Source organism: Atractosteus spatula, chromosome 1 (genome assembly GCF_055471065.1).
Source record: "Atractosteus spatula isolate fAtrSpa1 chromosome 1, fAtrSpa1.hap1, whole genome shotgun sequence".
In the NCBI taxonomy this organism is placed as follows: Eukaryota; Metazoa; Chordata; class Actinopteri; order Semionotiformes; family Lepisosteidae; genus Atractosteus; species Atractosteus spatula.
In genome coordinates this window covers 12,351,274-12,368,746 of record NC_142706.1, presented here as the reverse complement: position 1 = coordinate 12,368,746, position 17,473 = coordinate 12,351,274, and the positions used below count along the sequence as shown (strand labels likewise).

The window sequence follows — 17,473 nt, the reverse complement described above, 5'->3', positions numbered from 1 at the left end:
ACCAAACTTTATGAAAATCAAACAACAGAGATATATGAAAAAAATGGTCTGCAAATTTAATAAATGCATAATTCAGTATATATGAGGATGAAAATCATATAAACACCTGAAAATATAATACAATACATAAATATTCATAAATGTAATACTTTATATAAAATGTCTTCTATTCTTATTTATATGTCCTTTCAGAACCACTCCAATCATTTAAAAATATCTTATTCAGAATTGTGTTTTTGCTATTTCATACCTTGGGCTTAAACAGAGCTGAATACCATAGTATATCTAATACTGTGCACCTGTGCTAGAAATCATACAATGCTGTAGCTGAAAATTTGCAGAGAATTCATAACTGAGTGTAACAAAACCGGGGTTTCATTCAAAAGCAACAGTCACCATGTTTATTCTGAATTTTCTTATTCATTCAGATGAACAATATGAAGGAATATAAGCACAGCCCATGTGATAGGGGAAATAAAATACATATTTTATAATTAAATATTATAATGCAGCTGCCTATATGGAGTTTGTGTGTTCTCCCTGATTTCCAATTTCCTCCCACAGTCCAAAAACATACTGGTAGGTTAATTGGCTTCAGGGAAAACTGACCTTGGTGTGAGTGTGTGCCTGTCTGTGTGTGTCTGTGTGTTTGCTTTGCCATGGACTGGTGTCCTCTCCAGCATGTACTATACCTTGTGCCCATTATTTGCCGAAAATAGGTTCTGGCTTCCCTGCGACCCTGAAGAGGAAGGAGAGTTTAGAAAATGTGTGGACGGATGGATAGATGGATGAATTATCTAACAAATATATTAGCAGCATATAACTCCAAACTTGAGAAAATATAGTTGAGAATGCAAATACCAACTGCCCCAGCAGGCAAAAGTGAAAAACCCTGCAGTTTTAAGTGATCATGCCCCACAAGTTCCCAGAACATCATACTTTGGTATTTAGATAAGCTTTCTCGTGACGTGTGCTTATAAGAAAATGAGTAATAAAATAATAACATTAACAGTCAGTAAAGTGTCCCTCTCAGCATGACTGAATTGCCACACTGGGTCAGTGAAATGCCATGCTGCTTCATTCGAAAACAGATCAAAAATGATCTTCTGGTAAGTAACATCAATTCCATTAGCAGGATTAGGGGTGTGCAGAGTACCTTTGATTGTTCTTCTAAATAGAACGTAATTTTCCTCACTAATGAACGTGTCAGGGAAAAATAAGTTCCAAAAAGGCTTTTGTGGAGAGGTGATTGCCACAAAACGCACAAGGGGAGTTAATTAGTATCAGAAAAGAAATCCTTTGGAAAGAACTTAAATCTTTATAGCAGGTAAAATGCTAATGAATTCACTTACATTGTCAGGATTTTCTTTGGAGTTGTTTCTTTCAGCTTATCCTTATGAAAATAGGGGTATGCCTATGTATGTCTACAGAGAATTAGGGTGTTTCTATAGAAACCCATAGGTAATTTATAGGTTATTTTTGTAAGGGTGGTATTGCTGTGGTGTGCATCACTTGAACACATCATTGTAGTCAGTATCGCATGCCTACATATGGCACACTCTCTAATCTAAAGACAAATGGTGTTTAACGGGGTGTGCAAGAAGTAAGAGGGAATGTTATCCTATTCTGCTCCCATGTTATTACTCTAGATTGTGAGGTTCTTGTGAGTGAAGCTCTAAATTATACCTTACAGACAACCGTTAAGCAAATGTTACCATTGAAAGGTCTTATAACATCTTCCTTCAATCCCGTGGGGCATTCTAACAGGCAGTGCATATTTTTAGTACAAAACCGCGCAAGGTTTTCTCCACCACAATCATTTAGGCAGACCTCCACAGACGAGGAAGAAACACAATTCGACAGGTCAGAGCTCTCTGACTTGCATGTTCTTCATTACACGTTTTGTTTGAAGGTGGAGAAATCCTGTCTGTGGCATGACGGTTTCTTCAGACCTGAGCCACAATACGGTTCAGAAACATTGACTCGTTTTAATAACTGTACTGCACCAGTTCTGTGATACTATAAACTTGGGCAAGATTGAAGAGCAGGTCCCACTGCTGGAAATTTGACTCAACGTCAGGGTTACCGATTGGGCAGGGACTGGGACTTCATAAAGGGACTGCCACAGAGCTAAGACAGGGTAATCTACTAAAGCTCAGCGACACCTTAGGGTCTGCTGGTAGGATCATCAGCTTCCCTGTGAGAATCTTGGGTACTGGTGGGAGGTGCAACAAGAAAGCTGATTGGTTGCACCAATCCAACACACTCCAGTCTATCCCTCCCCTGGATTCCTTGTTCCTAAGCACATCTATCAGCAGGTCTGTATGCATACATGATCAATCCTCCCACTGTCCTCATCCCATCACAGCAGCCTCGGTGTACCAGCCTACCTGACCTGGCCTGTTTCCAGTGTTATAGCTTGGATTAAGATATTATCCATTTCTAAAACAAAAACACTTACATTTCAACACCTACCTGGCCTTTGGAGCAAGGAGAGTCAACAGGAGTGGAGAACAATTTTCTCATGACTAACCCCACGCATCACCCCAAATTAGACAATCAAAAAGGCTAAAATTACCTAGCCAAGAGAGAACCTGGCTGAACATTTTTAGGAAAGGCCCAGGTCTATGTGCAGCTGATGTTCATCATCATCACGAGTTATTCAAGCAAACAAATAGCCATTACTTTGCTCCATGGGTATGCTTTTACTAAACACCAATCTTAGACCTTTCTTTGCTCATTCAAAGACAGTTGACCATTATTATTCCCACTTTCACCAGCAACACTTCAGAAAGGACCATTTTTTCCAAACAGTGCATGTGGATTTTCTGGACACAGCTAATGGGATAGTCAATAACTGACTGTCAACTTCCATTGAAGGAATGATTTAATTATTTTTCCAGTCACATTTTTTTTAATGTCACTATTGTCAACTGGATTGTCCATTGATCTTGCACCAGTTTGCAAAACACATGCCTTTGGGTGAACCAGGCTGATGTGCCTCAGGTGCACGGAGGCCGGTTACTTCCGGCCTTCCACTCTGTTTTGCTCAAAGACAGGCTGATGTCCAGCCAAAAGGATCAGTCTAAAGCCTCCTCATCCCACTGAAAACCCTGCAGAAAAAAAGGGGGAGAGTGAGCCAGCTTCACACCAGCCAAATAGGCCGAGAAGTTGGCAAGCATGGAATAACCTTGGTGTGCAGTCAGAAAAAAAGAAACAAGAGAGAAATATGCAGAGAATGCAAAGACTACACGTCCTGTTGAAAGCGTTTTCTGAAGAGAGTGCAAACAGATTGTGCAGGCAGACAGGATGGGAAGCAAATGTACAAAACGGACAATTTGCAGACAGCCCACACAGGCACACAGGCGGGTCTCCGGGCTCTGCTTTTCCTGATCGGCTGTTCACCGATTCCGCCTGGTGTCAGTGGTTTGCTACAGTGAGGAGGAGTGAGGAAACAAACCTAAAAATTGTATTTATTTAGCTGCATCAAATTAATAGTTTTAAAAGCTCGTCGTGAGCATCGTGTTTTCTGCCAATTAATTAGGCAGGTGTTAATTATGATGGTGCTCTAAGGGTGCTGTAGGTTGAGGCTCTGCCAGCCTGCTGCCCACACACAACAGATGACTGCTGGTATCCCTCCTCCACACACACTGTCAAGCACAATAAGGTTCCTTTTCACAATTTACAAATAAACAGTACCAAACAAATTCAACATATTGGGAAAGGATATTCATGTAGTTTTCTGAAGTCTTCTAAAAAAAGGTCTTCTTGTATTTGTGTTTTGCAGCTTGTTCTTTGCCTTCATCTGAAGCCACTTCGCTAAACCGATCTTTTTTATTTCTCAATGATAATGCTCCTGTCAGCGTTTTTTTCCATTTCTGAGAAAAGTCACCTGGCAGGCAGGACTGGATGAAATGGGATCGCGCAGCTACTCGCAGACAGGTACATGAATCCACTTGGCAAGGACAGAAACCAGCACCCTGCAGTTATTTTGTTTTTCCAAAGATCCCTAGGTTCGGTAATGTCAAGTGTTATCAAGAGCTGCTCATTTTCATAACCCTTCTGAAAGCACAGGGGAGCACAGGGGAGACACGAGGCAACACATAAAGCACGTTTTCCAACTTGTTTGCTGAGACCATCCACTTTTTGTTGCTTTCCAAATGCACAACGTGATCAGGGATGAAGTGTTTTATGTGATAACTACTGAGGTTATTGTGGGTATTGATATTCCGTGAATAAGAAAAAAAAGTTGATCAGTTAATACAGCAATTTCATCTCCCTGCTCAAGGCTGTGTTCTAGACAAGTCGGAGTGATTCACCTGAGCTGATGACTGGCATTGTATCATGTGTGCCCAAATGTTTATTTCTGCAGAAGTCAGGATGACAATAACATAATGACGGTTATAAACCAGTGTCAGTTATTATAGGCTGCATTCTGATAGACTGTCTAGAATGATCTGGCAGATTTTGAATTAATGTCAGTGCACCTGTGTCTCCACAGGTGTGTGAAAACATGGGACTTGAAATCCACCCTATCACTCTGCAGAACTGTATCACTGCTCATACGTGATGGCTTTAATGTCAATTAACTCAAGTGGGCTGGGGTTAAACTTAAATTTCTTTCCTTCAGTGTGTCATTATCAACTCACTCTAGAAAGAACAAAACATGAGTTTCCCTAAAATGGCAGCGATAGACCCAATCTGAATAACAGTACAAAAAATTTAGCAGTATGCATTCTTTGCTTGGTCTGGACTGTGTAAAGTATGCATTCTTTACACAGTCCAGATAGAAAGAAGACAGCAGGCCAGCTCAGTGTCTCATATCTATATTCGGTAGAAAGAAGAAGAATGCCGATTGGAAGCTCTCCCTTCTCCCACATTCAAAAGTAGACCAGTTGAAGACCTGGACTGCCACTTCAATCAGGAAGCCAACTCTGCAGTGGACATTTCTTAACAATACCAATACCAATACCAATTCCAATACCAATACCAATACCAATACCAATACCAATACCAATACCAATACCAATTCCAATACCAATACCAATACCAATAACAATAATAATTGCTTACACTTATATAGCGCTTTTCTGGACACTCCACTCAAAGCGCTTTACAGGTAATGGGGACTCTCCTCCACCACCACCAATGTGCAGCCCCACCTGGATGATGTGACGGCAGCCATTGTGCACCAGAACGCTCACCACACATCAACTCTCAGTGGGGAGGAGAGCAGAGTAATGAAGTCAATTCATAGATGGGGATTATTAGGAGGCCATGATTGGTAAGGGCCAATGCGAAATTTGGCCAGGACGCTGGAGTTACAACCCTACTCTTTTCAAGAAATGCCTGGGATTTTTACTGACCACAGAGAGTCAGGACCTCGGTTTTACTTCTCATCTGAAGGACGGCGCCTTTTTACAGTATAGTGTACAGTATAGTATAGTGTTTGCCATCGTCTTGATGTCAGAGGCTTTCATGATCCACTCAGACTCAATGTCCAGGACCTGGGACCTGCAAGAGAAGTCATTCTGGAGGTGGGAGTTGAAATCCGTTGCACAGAATAAGATCCAACTCACCATCAATTCGTGATCAGTTGACAGCACTTCACTTCTCTTCCCCTGAGTGACAAGGCCATACGGCCTTAGGCTCCTGTCCTATAATGAGAATTTAATGCTCTTCAGACTTCGAGGAGGGCTGACACTACCTTCAGTAAAAGGCTCAATGTCAAATGAACCTTGATAAACTTGCAACAGAGATTCCAGGTTATTTTCATGGTGAATCAACACAAAAAAGAGCAGTAGAGCAGGATGACATTATGGCTGTCCTCACCATGGTATTGGGGTAACCAAGTGCCCAGCTCCAATAACAACAAGCTGTATGTCTCAAGTTCAAGTTCAAGTTTATTTGTCATTCCAGCCATATACAAGTATACAGAGGAGCGAGATATCGTTCTCCAGGTCTACAGTGCGAATACAGACAAGGCACTGACAAGACAATGTTATAGACAATGTAGACATAGACATTGCTGACAGGGTACAGGGTACATAAAGTGCAGTGTGCATAGTGCAATTTACTTTACAGGATTGTGCAAAAAATTGTGCAAAGAATACATCAGACAGTATGCCTGACATTAGGCAAAAAAGAACTAAGTTTCCACATTTGGAGTAGGTGTAGTAGGTACCAGGGTGTTGAGGAGCCTGACAGCCTGTGGAAAAAAGCTGTTACGGAGTCTGGTGGAGCTGGCCTGTATACTGCGATACCTTTTACCAGATGGTAGGAGGGCAAAGAGGTTGCAGGAGGGGTGGGAGGGATCGTCCACAATACTGGAGTCTTGTTGAATACAATACCACAATAGAAGGTTGCAGGAGGGGTGGGAGGGATTGTGGAGTACAATACCACAATACTCAACTATGCTGACCTAAAATTTAACTTAAAAAGGCACTGAATGTAATGACCCTTGAAACTTTACAAGATGCCTGCCATTTTGGCAGGGAGCCGCCAATATGTGTGAATGTTTTTAAAGTGCTATTTATATATTTTTTCCAATGGTAATATCTACCTGACTAGGCTATAGCCAAGGATTAATAGAGGGATTAATAGATACCCACAGCACAAGGTGAAGTGTTACTCAGTTTCTTTTAAAAAAGAATAAAGCTAAAGAGAATCCTAAAACAAAGTGATGATTTACAAATAAAAATTAGAAATGGTTTTCTGCTAGCATTTCAAAGCTACTGCTGGCTAAGAGGACAATAGCTCACTGAAAACAGGGGGGCTTTGAAGTAGAATGGTACTCTGCAAATTATTCTGATTGGTCAATCAGCTCCCCACAGAGACTGTCTTAATTGTTCTTTCAGTGGGTCTTTTTTATTGTTTGCAATCTCTCTCTTCTGTGTGTTTCAGTGGATCCTCTCACTGTTCTCTCCTGGCTCTGCATTCTTCCTCGCACAGGCTCTGCTCGTCAATGTTTTTTAACAGCACTGAAACTGGGAGCCAGCAGTAAATGCATAGTCACCTGTCTTTTCTGTCTCATGCACAATTAGACATCATTCTTAAATGACCCTGTTAACAGGGCTAGCAGACCAAAGTCTTGCGGCATTTCTCAAACCCAACCACACCATCTCATTGTGCATATACAATCTATATACAATATCTAGCTTACTATGCTGTTTATGGATATAGCATAATATTTATTTTTCTGCAAACAAACTCTTCTTGTACTTTTTGGTGCAGAAATGCCAGAGTAATCTAAATGAATTTAGAAAATGTTTAATTGAGTGAAATGTATTAATTTAAAAAAGAAAAACAATTCATAGAACATACCCTTTTGTTAGAAACTTTATATTTTCTGAATTTAAATGAAGATGGAAATTGATTTTTTTCCCAAACTTTTGAGAAGTCATAGAGTATGCTCTCTTTTTAAATGTTGGTATTTCACTTCATAATTTCAAATTCAGTTTTTGCTTTAACATGCCAAATATGTCATTCATGTAGATTAGTAAGGGAAAAACATCACAAATAACTGACAACTTGTATTTTTAAAGTTTACTACTGTGCCAAATTAAACCTTAAAGACAATATTTTGAAATTTGTCTGATTTGTCAACGATAGGACCACATTTCTGATGCCAGTGTATTTTTATAAATGGCTTTTAGTGGTTTTAAGCTCAGAATTAGGTTTCTGCGAAACAGGTTTGGAAAAAAATAAGCAACTAACTTCTCCATTGCATGACTAAGTTTTATGTAAAGGCGTTCTAGTAAATTTGTATACTGTAGTATCTACACTACCATGCCACAGTGTAAGTGAAGGGTATAGAATATGGGGCATACAATGCATGGCACCTCCTGTGCAAAATAAGTGGGAATGGCCAAACATGTGGAACTGTAGGTCTTTTCTTTAGTTTTCTGTGTGATAGGAAAGAAGAGTGAGGCAGACCTTGGTCATGTGTCATCTGCTTACTGTCCTTGGTTGATGGATAAGACAAAGAAGACACAGGAAGCACAAATCAGACAATTAGAAACCAGAGAATGAGAAAGGTTTCCTCTGGGATAGACTTTCGAAGGCTTGATTATTTTGGTTAGCTTTCATTTTTTTTTAAACCAAGTTCTTTCAAATGTAAGTTATGATTGCTCATTAACATTTCCCTTTGGGTTTTTACCATACTGCGGAATGTCGATAACACAGAAGAACAGATGATTGACAATCTGGAAAAACTGGACTGTTCCATTATTCAGCTAGTCTTTCCTGCCACATGAAAAGGGTGAGAGAGCTGGAGAGGTACCTGGATGCCATCTATGGCAGTGAGCTGCTGGTTCCCTTAGAGGTCTGAACCTTATCTGCAGGCTTATAACAGAGTCTCAGCTCCAGAGATTGGTCCCCTACCCCTATGAGACACTAATAACAGAAACGTACAAATGACACAGTGCAGTGTCCTCCAAACGTACTGGGAAGCAATGTCATTTTTGCTTTGCAAATTTGCAAGCAATTTGTATTTGTGATCATGAGTATACTGGAACACAAACACACTTTGTGTTCAGCTCAGCAATTTCAAGTGCTCTTAAGTATAGGGTCACATTCACTGTGAGTAAATTTCACAATGTAAAAATCAGTATTTGGTTTCATATCTCTTTGAAGCAAAAACTTCACAAAGTAAGCGAACTGATGAGCACACCAAATGCTCTGTATAATCATTTGAGATGCTTAGATGCTTTGCTGAAAGCACTTACAGTTCTTGGCTCTTCTTGAGGTGTTCTGATGTCAGTATGTAACACGCATGCTCAGTTGGATTTGAATATGGAGATTGACTTGACTAATCTTTCTAAGGTTTTTCACTTTTTACTGCTGATGAACTCCATGGTTACATTGGCTGTATGTTTTGGCTCATTGTCATACTGCATGATTAAGTTCCACTCAATATGTATGGACGCATTTTCTGCCAGAGGTAGCCATGTAAGCCAAGGGTAGCTTGTGCTTTTCGGGGGGTGTTCTTGGGAACATCTGGAGTTTCTTTCTCCACACTTTAATAACCTTTCCATCACTTTGGCAATGGTTTATCCTTGTCTCATCTGTCCATACCATTCTATTTCAAAACTCTCCTGGCTCACATTGTGGTCAGGCCATGACCACATTGGTGGTCATGTCCTGAGAAAGCTTGGTCATTCCTAGAACTCTCTTTATTGATCTCATCTTTATTAATGATGGAACATGGCTGCATGTATTGAAGCAAGGAAGGTGAAATTGACCATTTTTGTTGCCTCACGGTTTACAGGATAAGATCTTGCTGTGCTGTATCCTGTGGTTTCTATACCTTGTCCTCTAAGATCATCATCCCAAAGGTTTTATCAGTCACCTCAAATCATCAGCTGCTAAAATCTCGAAAAAGTGAGTACAGCTTAACAAAATAATTTGAATTATTGCATTTCTGTATTATTCTTTTAGTTATGTAACTGAGAGTTCAACTGAAACAAAGCCTTGAGGAATTTACGGCTTTGAAGGACTGGATTTTGACAGGCCCACCTTCTGTTAGTCACCTCCTGAAACCCCAGCAATACCATTCAAACACATTCCTGCTTATTTCAATAGAACAGCTTTTGTTAAATTCCTAATGTACACAAACTCAAATAACTGAACAGGTTTCAATTACATCTTCCTAGGAAGAGAACAATATTAACCTGCTTAGAACTAGAACCCAGCATCCACTGAACTCTGAACACAATAAACAAGTAATCTTATCCTAACAGTGCAGTTTTTGCTATTCTCCGTGTATTACCGTGATAAGCACAGAAGATTCTAGTTGAAACATGCTTTTGTAATTATATAGTGTTTTTGTGTCTTTCTGATGTTCGGAATGTGAGATATATTAGCTGTGTTTAGAATACAAGGTAATGCAAAGATTTCGTACTTTTCAAATCAGAGGGTACACTGAACTAATGAACAGTGCAGCTTCCTTTAGCACTGTGCATTCTAGAGCTTTAGTGGATGGCACCAGCAAGATACCTGCTACCATCTGGTATCCATTGCTGCTGAGTTTCCATTAACTTAAATGTATGAAGCCTTATGTTGATGACACTGAATTAATGTGATCCTTACCCACTGGCTGAAGATTCATAGCATTTGAATGATGTAGGTTCTTCAGGATTGAACATCAACTCATTTAGAGGCTATATGAAATTGAAATATATAATGTATTGTAACATAATACACAATAAAGTAAATATACAACAAAGATATCTAGTTTTGTCTACTCCACATAGGACATTTCTTGCCTGTTAAATGCAACCAAAGTTTCAGACTTGGTAGGCTGTCAGTGGTTTGGTATAGTAAATATTTAGGCATGACTCTGTGGGCTGTTTCATCATGAAAAGGGCAAGATGTGCATCTTTTTCTCCAAACCACAGCTCATTTAAATAAGCCAAGAGGTAGCAAAAGGGGGATACTTCTCACTGCCCTCTAGTGAATTTGCTGATGCAACCACGATGTTTCATCGGTCCCTCTGTAAAACACCACACTCATCATTCAAGTCTTGAGGGACTTGAGGTTTTCCATTCTCTGCTGCTCATTTCAGCAGATGCAGGTCACTCTTCAAGAATGCCAAGTCACTTGGGGTTACAGCTGGAGGAAGTTAACCACAAGCATGAATGATGCTTAGGAATCACAGTCCTACAACAGTATTCAAAGGGTTTAAAGAAAGTTTCAAAACACACTGTTGTTTTCTATGTTGGCCCAATGTGAATGCTATTTCTTTGCTTGATGAATTATTTGTGCTTCATACAGTATGTTGTTTATTTGATATGCCACTTCCTCCTAAATGAAAGTGTTTTTAATAGCATGCACAGAGATGGTACAAAACCAGAGGAGCTATTCTGTAGAATCCATACTATTAATCCATCCATCCTATTAATTGTTATTGTGCAAATTTCAATTCTGAACCTTTCAGATAATGCAAGCCTGGACTCAGCTGACATATTTTTCCAACTGGAGATAAAAATGCTGGTGGAATCTTGATATTTTATTGGTATTTTTGCCCGAGAGGGGATGGCAACAGTGAGGCAGGGGAGTTTGTCCCTGGAAGAAAACATGCATCATTTTCCCACAATGTACAGTATTTCTCATTTTAACATCACATGTTTCGAGGATGTTCATAGATTTTTTTAATGCAAACTGACTGCAGTATTAGAAAATAACCAAATCTCAGTATGTTTTAAAGACCACAGCTACAACACCACATGGACACTAGGAACTGACTCACTGCCCAATACACAATAACAAGTCTTGAATCTTGAATCAACAGGAAGAAAACTTTGGTTCTCTCATAGTTCATTCACGTTTAAAGCAACATGAATGGAGTGCTCTCTTTGTGGCTATTTTAAGCTGATCTATTTTTAATTATTCAAGTACAAGCACGAGAGGATGAAGTACATTAATTGCAAATGACCACTGAGGTCAATCCCATTTTTACCTATCTCCAGGAGAATATACAGTATAACTTGTGGTACTGGTATCACATTCTGTGATTTTAAAGAAGTATTTGGCATTGGTATTTTTTGGAAAACTAATTTAACTAACTAACTGCTTATGAAAATATGAGCATTTCTAAGTTGCAATTTCATTAATATAGAACAAAAGTTTTTTTTTGCAAAGTTAAATCAATCAGCAGTTCACCACACTTCAGATTATTTTACTAATTAATCTCTCTTCTTATTATTCTTATTCATGAATGAAATGGGAGACGGTATGATTGAGTCCTTAAGGGTCCGCTGTGTTAAAACCTGTACAAACAAGGCACTTCTAAAATTCCTTTTCAAAGCTTGCGTGGATGCACCGTTCCTGATAATCTTTATCTGCATTATCTTTAAAGAACAAGTCAAGAACAACAAGTTTGAAGTCATCAAGTCTTTGAGAGAAACTGCTCCAAGTCATGCCTTAACACAAACCCAAGGCTCCAAACTGCAGCAATTTCCTGAAGTAACTGAAATACTGTTCTATTGATATAGGTCGTTTGGGGGTCATAAGTAGCAAATGAATTCACAGATGAATGGAATTCATTCTAGATGAGTTGAATGGCCGTCTCTTGTTTGTAATTCTCCTTATGTTCATGCAACAATGTCATTTTCTGTAGGACCAAACCACAGTGTGGAGTATATCCCTATGACAGACCTCATTGTCCCCAAGGGGCAATTTGTATTACAGCAGCAGACCATATAAAGAAAAAACACACAAACAATACACATAAACATGAGCAAGAAAATCAACTGTTGAGCAAGGCTATGACCATAGGTATTAAAGAGAACCTGGAACTGTTTAAACTGGGAAGTCTGTATCTGGGTATCATGTAGTTCATTAAAAATAGGGTGTGAAGGGTCATCTATGGAGGAATATACTTTATGGAAGACTCATAACTCATAGGCTTGGGGTAGGGTCAAAAGATCAACAACAACGACTTTCCAAAATAGTTTGACAATGCTCCACAGTTTGTTCCTACTGCTCGGATTCATATTCCCAAACCAGCAGATCAGGGCAAAAGTTAAAGCAGATTCAATGAAAGTTTGATAAAACTTGATCAACAACGAATAACAAACCTACAAATGCTGAAGCTTTCTTAAGAAAAACATATCCTGTTGCTCCTAAAAAGTTAAACTTCTAGTCCAGAACAGTCCCTACATACTTACTGTATATTTGCCAAACATCTCCATTGATTGTCCAGTGATGCAGGTTTGATTGGGGACCTTAGGGTTCTTGAAATTATTCACCATGTCTCATCCACAATTGGCCTATGGCCACCCTCATCTGCTTGCTGCAAACTTACAATAACAGAGTCGTCTGGAAATGTAATTATGTGTTTTGAGTGGTGATAACTCTTACAATCATTGGTATACAGGACAAAGACTCAGGGAGACCATACATATCCTTGGAGGAAGAAGGAGGAAGAATACAGTATGAGCCGTTTAACAAAACATTTTTCATAAAGAAAACAAGAAACAACAACATGTAACTAGCTGTTTCACAGACACGTAACTAGATGAACTGCAGTAATGAGTCTTTTTGTTGCGTTTGTTCCCGAATATTTGTTTGACTGAATGGACAGTCACATCACAGCCACACTCCATGTGATAGTTTGGTGTTTCCAGGAAGTGTAAATATCTCTAAAATGAAAGTAATATAAATTTATAAATTCTTTGAAAATTGCCTTCCAGAATGCACATTTTTGGAAAACAATTGGGCCATATTAAATCATTTGAGTCATCCCGATGACTGAGAAAAGGTATTTAATATTGTATTGATTGGCGTAAATGAGTACATTTAGACTAAATACAAAAACACATGGTAGATTAAGAAATATACATCAATCAAAGATAAAACACACAAACAGGGAGAGTAAAAGGATATAATAGTTCACTCCAGCAATACCAAACCATCTGTACACCCTTCAGCATTGCCACCGATACCTGACTGTGCCTTTATTAGAAAGCTGGACTGCATTGGACTGACATCATCAGCACCTGAAAAATGATAAAATTGTGGAAGATGATGCTTATAAAATTGTAAAGGAATGATGGAAATTGATATAGCTTCAGCATGTTCTTTTGTTTGTTTCAGACACAGATTCAAAGGTGACATGTTCTTCGGAGCATAAAATGAATAATTCTCTCTATCCATTCTTGAGAAAATTCCCCTGCCCCTGCCTCCACAACCCCAGTTCACCAAGCACTTAAATTGTGCAACAAAGATGCTCCTCTCCGTGGCATAATCTGTATTTTTATACAAGCATGCAATTTTAATCTTCAGACCAGTCATAATTTATGCAGAAAGTGTCTTGATGTTCTATGGGAAAGCAGTCTCCACAGAATGAATATAAGCTGCATCAGTAACCAGCCTGCTTTCAAAATTGGATCAGTGCTTAAGATCCCTCTTTTTTTAATTTGTTCATTTAATCTACAAGGTGAAGGACAAGTCTGCCGCAGAAAACAGAGTGCTACTCTTCTCAATACAAAACCCCTGCAAGGTGAGGTTTTGCTTACCAGATTTGCCAGCAAAGCAGGAAGCAGGAACTAAAACTAAAAAAAAAACAACAACATGTTTTAACTCATACATAAAATGTAATATGGTTTTATGGTTTGACTCATTTTTATTGGGTTTTAAGGCTCTTGAGAGACTGGAAATGAAATCTTCCACAGACCCCCCCTCAAATCACAAATACTGTAAGTGGCCACTATTGAGAGACCACAGAGACTGACAGAGATTTCTACCTTCAGCTCAGAGAGATCCCCTTGTCATGTTTCAGATTGGAGATTTGCACTTAGGTTTTGATTTAATCCTTCCAGACCGAGGATGGACGTTTTTTGATTAACGTAAGAAGTTTTTGATTTAAAAACACTTTTCAAGGAAATTCATCCAGACCGTGAATGAGATACCTGAACATGTGTTGTAATACAGAACTTGTGTTGTCACTTTGATTCTGTGCTCCGATTATGGCCTAAATTTTCTTGTCAAATCGGGGGTAGTGATCCCCATAGAGATGTTGTGTGTAATGCTTTGAATGTAACCTCTGAAAGAACTTGAGATTCTGAGGGGTTCCACAGGGGACCTTTGTGACTAAATTCCTATCCCGAATCTCAGAGGCTTTTGTTCTTTATCACACCTTTTTCCTAAGGGCCAGTAACTGTGACAAGTGCATCTCTCCCTGACACCTAGCTGACCTGACCTGAAGTCGCTCGTGGGCAGTCGCTGAGATCCCTTCTGTAACTCGCCCAGCTCCCTCTGTGTTACACGATGACAATACCTATGTGGTGCAAGCCGTTGTCACAAAGCAACACAGGATAGAGTAGAGAAAAAATGAAAAACGTACATTGGCGGTATGCAGTGAAATGGCCAAATAAGGACGCAGAATCTTCAAAGACCTTCACAGGCCCACATGAAAGGAAAGTCGGGATACATAATTTTCAAGTGGGACAAAAAAACATGCGTACTTCAGTTTGTAATCCACACAAAGTAAACAGCGAGCACAGAAGGCAACATCCTGCGTTTGCTGGTCTAATCAAGTGCTCATCTTCCCATAATAGAAATGAAGTGTTCTTGTACCCTGCTGCATTAGTGCAGCGAACTTCTGTGACCCCAGCTGAAATGACTGACACAGCGGGATACGTTATCAATTGTCACGAGGCAAAACTAGAGGCACTTTTCCATTAGGCCTTTCCATCACAAGCCTAAGAGAAATAATTTTCTTTTAACCTCTTCGGGTACAAAGCTCAGGGCTGCAACCCAGTTACCGAATTTTACATTTCTTATTAAATCCAGAAAAGGTCAGGTGTGATACTCAAATATGTGAGAATGGCAGTTGACCTATCTGGTTGGTCTGGAGATTATCATAGCATTTTTGGCGGAATCCTGACTTTATATGAACTAGTACCATTAGTTTAGACTTCAAGCAAAAATGAAATAGAGTCAAACAAATTAATAACATTATAGCAGTGGCTTTACAATTGCATTTTAACCCAGGTGCCGTCCCCTTTGCTGCTTGCATTCAACTCCATCCACCAGAGGAGTCGTAAAGAGACAAGAGCTGCAATGCATTTCTCTGTCTGTCTTGGCGTTTTGTCCATGACATGCTGTGACATGCACACTCGCTTTGTCAGACAGGATTCTCACAGCCGTCACTGCACTCTGGGAGATGATGAGTGACTGATGTCGAAACAACCCGAGCTTGTATTCCGTAAGCATGCAGTTGGTTTCAGATGCTTGAGGCTCAGCTTTGTTTTAAAAACAGTAAAAATGTAATGAATCACCTGGCAGACAGGGGGGGCACACGATTTGATTGGCTTCGCAAACAACACATTAGCCTTGGGATCTCAGAATCCTGCTTCAGTCCATTAATAGTGTCCAGCTCAGTCTCCTTGATTTCTTGCAAGCTTCTCTCTCCTGATGTATTAATCGTCCTTGGCATTGTGGGATAGCTTGCAATGGCGTTAAACGAACTGAACTAGCGGAAAGCCGGAAAACGAAAGGTAGGAAACATCTGTGTCGGCTGACACCGGTGTCTTCAGGTTTTCAATTCTCCTTAATTACAAAACTATTTACAATTTCATAATGAATCTTGGATTCAACGATTTAAAGGTTCCTGGAATTCATTGGCTCATCGTGAGGTACAGTATCTATAAAATCTCAGTTTCTAAATTAATTAAGAAACTGAAAGCTCAGCTGCACCCCAAACCTGAAAGCAATGCAACCTATTTTTCAAGTTAGGAACCAGTATTTTTTTCCACACATCCTTCTCCAGGCATTTGCAAATTAGCAGTTGCTAGCTGATTGGTCAATGGGTTGATGCTAGGTCCATCTCACTAAGGATGTTGAAAACATTTACACCTTTCTCTGAAACATACAGCATGGGGCCACCTGCCATTTTTCACACTGTGAGCCCCATAGTTAACGTAAGGAGGCAACTGCCAATCTCACTGAAAACACCATAAACCCACAGGCTTCTGTCGAGACACCTGGCCAGCAGCTGCATGACAAATTGAACATACCAAATCAGTCTTGAACTGAAATTGGACCATTATACCTCTTCATTGTTCTCTGCCTTTTGGCTAAGATCAAGTGTAGTACCTGTTCTTATCAGTTTAATATCTGATACCTCTTCATTGCTGACTACTGGCATTTACAAGATTCAACCAAGAATTCTTAGGTCTCCAGCAATCTACTATATCTGCACTCCATTCGAGTGTGTTTACTGGCTGAGTCACTCACAGTCCCAAAGCCATTGGCTTTCAATGATTTTTGAAATTTTGTTCAAGCAGACACAGACCGACAGTGCTTGGGTAGCGGCCCATTTATTTTATGACCGCGAAAAATGTGACATGAAATCCATTTAACATCAGGAAATCCAGCCTTTGTTGCATCACGTTAAAAACACCACATCAGGAGAAGACAGTATATTACCTGAGTTACAGTTTCGGTGTTCAGCACCCGTCACTTTGCAGAGTTAGTTCAACAAAGCCTGTCAGGGCTGACACACTCGCTGTCTGCAGAGAGAGCTGTCTGATTAACATGGGCAGGCTTTTGCATCACAGTGACAAGGTGACAATCGGGACACAAGTACAGAACATTCCATTCTTATTTCTTTCCAGTCACTTCTAGGAAAACGTGTAACCTACTAATCCAAAACAATTAAAATACATTAAAATTAAGAGCTGTATTTATCTAAATTAAATGTTGTTTTGCTTGTTAGCAAATCTGTGCTACAAAGAAAAAAAAATACATTTCTACCTGAATTTGTTGGACATCATCTATCTAAAGATGAAAGTAAATATCTGATTTACTCTAGTGAATGTGTGTTGTCAATTAGGTAACACATGCAACCATCAGTGAGATTTTTCAAACTTAAATGGTTTTAGAGATTCTTAGTATTTAGTTTGCTGCTTGCATGTTTTTTTATTTAAAAATGTATTTATGTTTAAGAGTTATTTAAGTTTTATTTTTA

At 39.4% G+C, this 17,473-nt stretch overlaps 1 pseudogene; it reads left to right on the top strand.

Moving 5' to 3' along the window:
* The first annotated feature begins 16,558 nt into the window (after positions 1–16,558).
* LOC148840630 (U2 spliceosomal RNA) lies at positions 16,559–16,676 on the top strand (annotated as a pseudogene).
* The last annotated feature ends 797 nt before the right edge of the window (positions 16,677–17,473 follow it).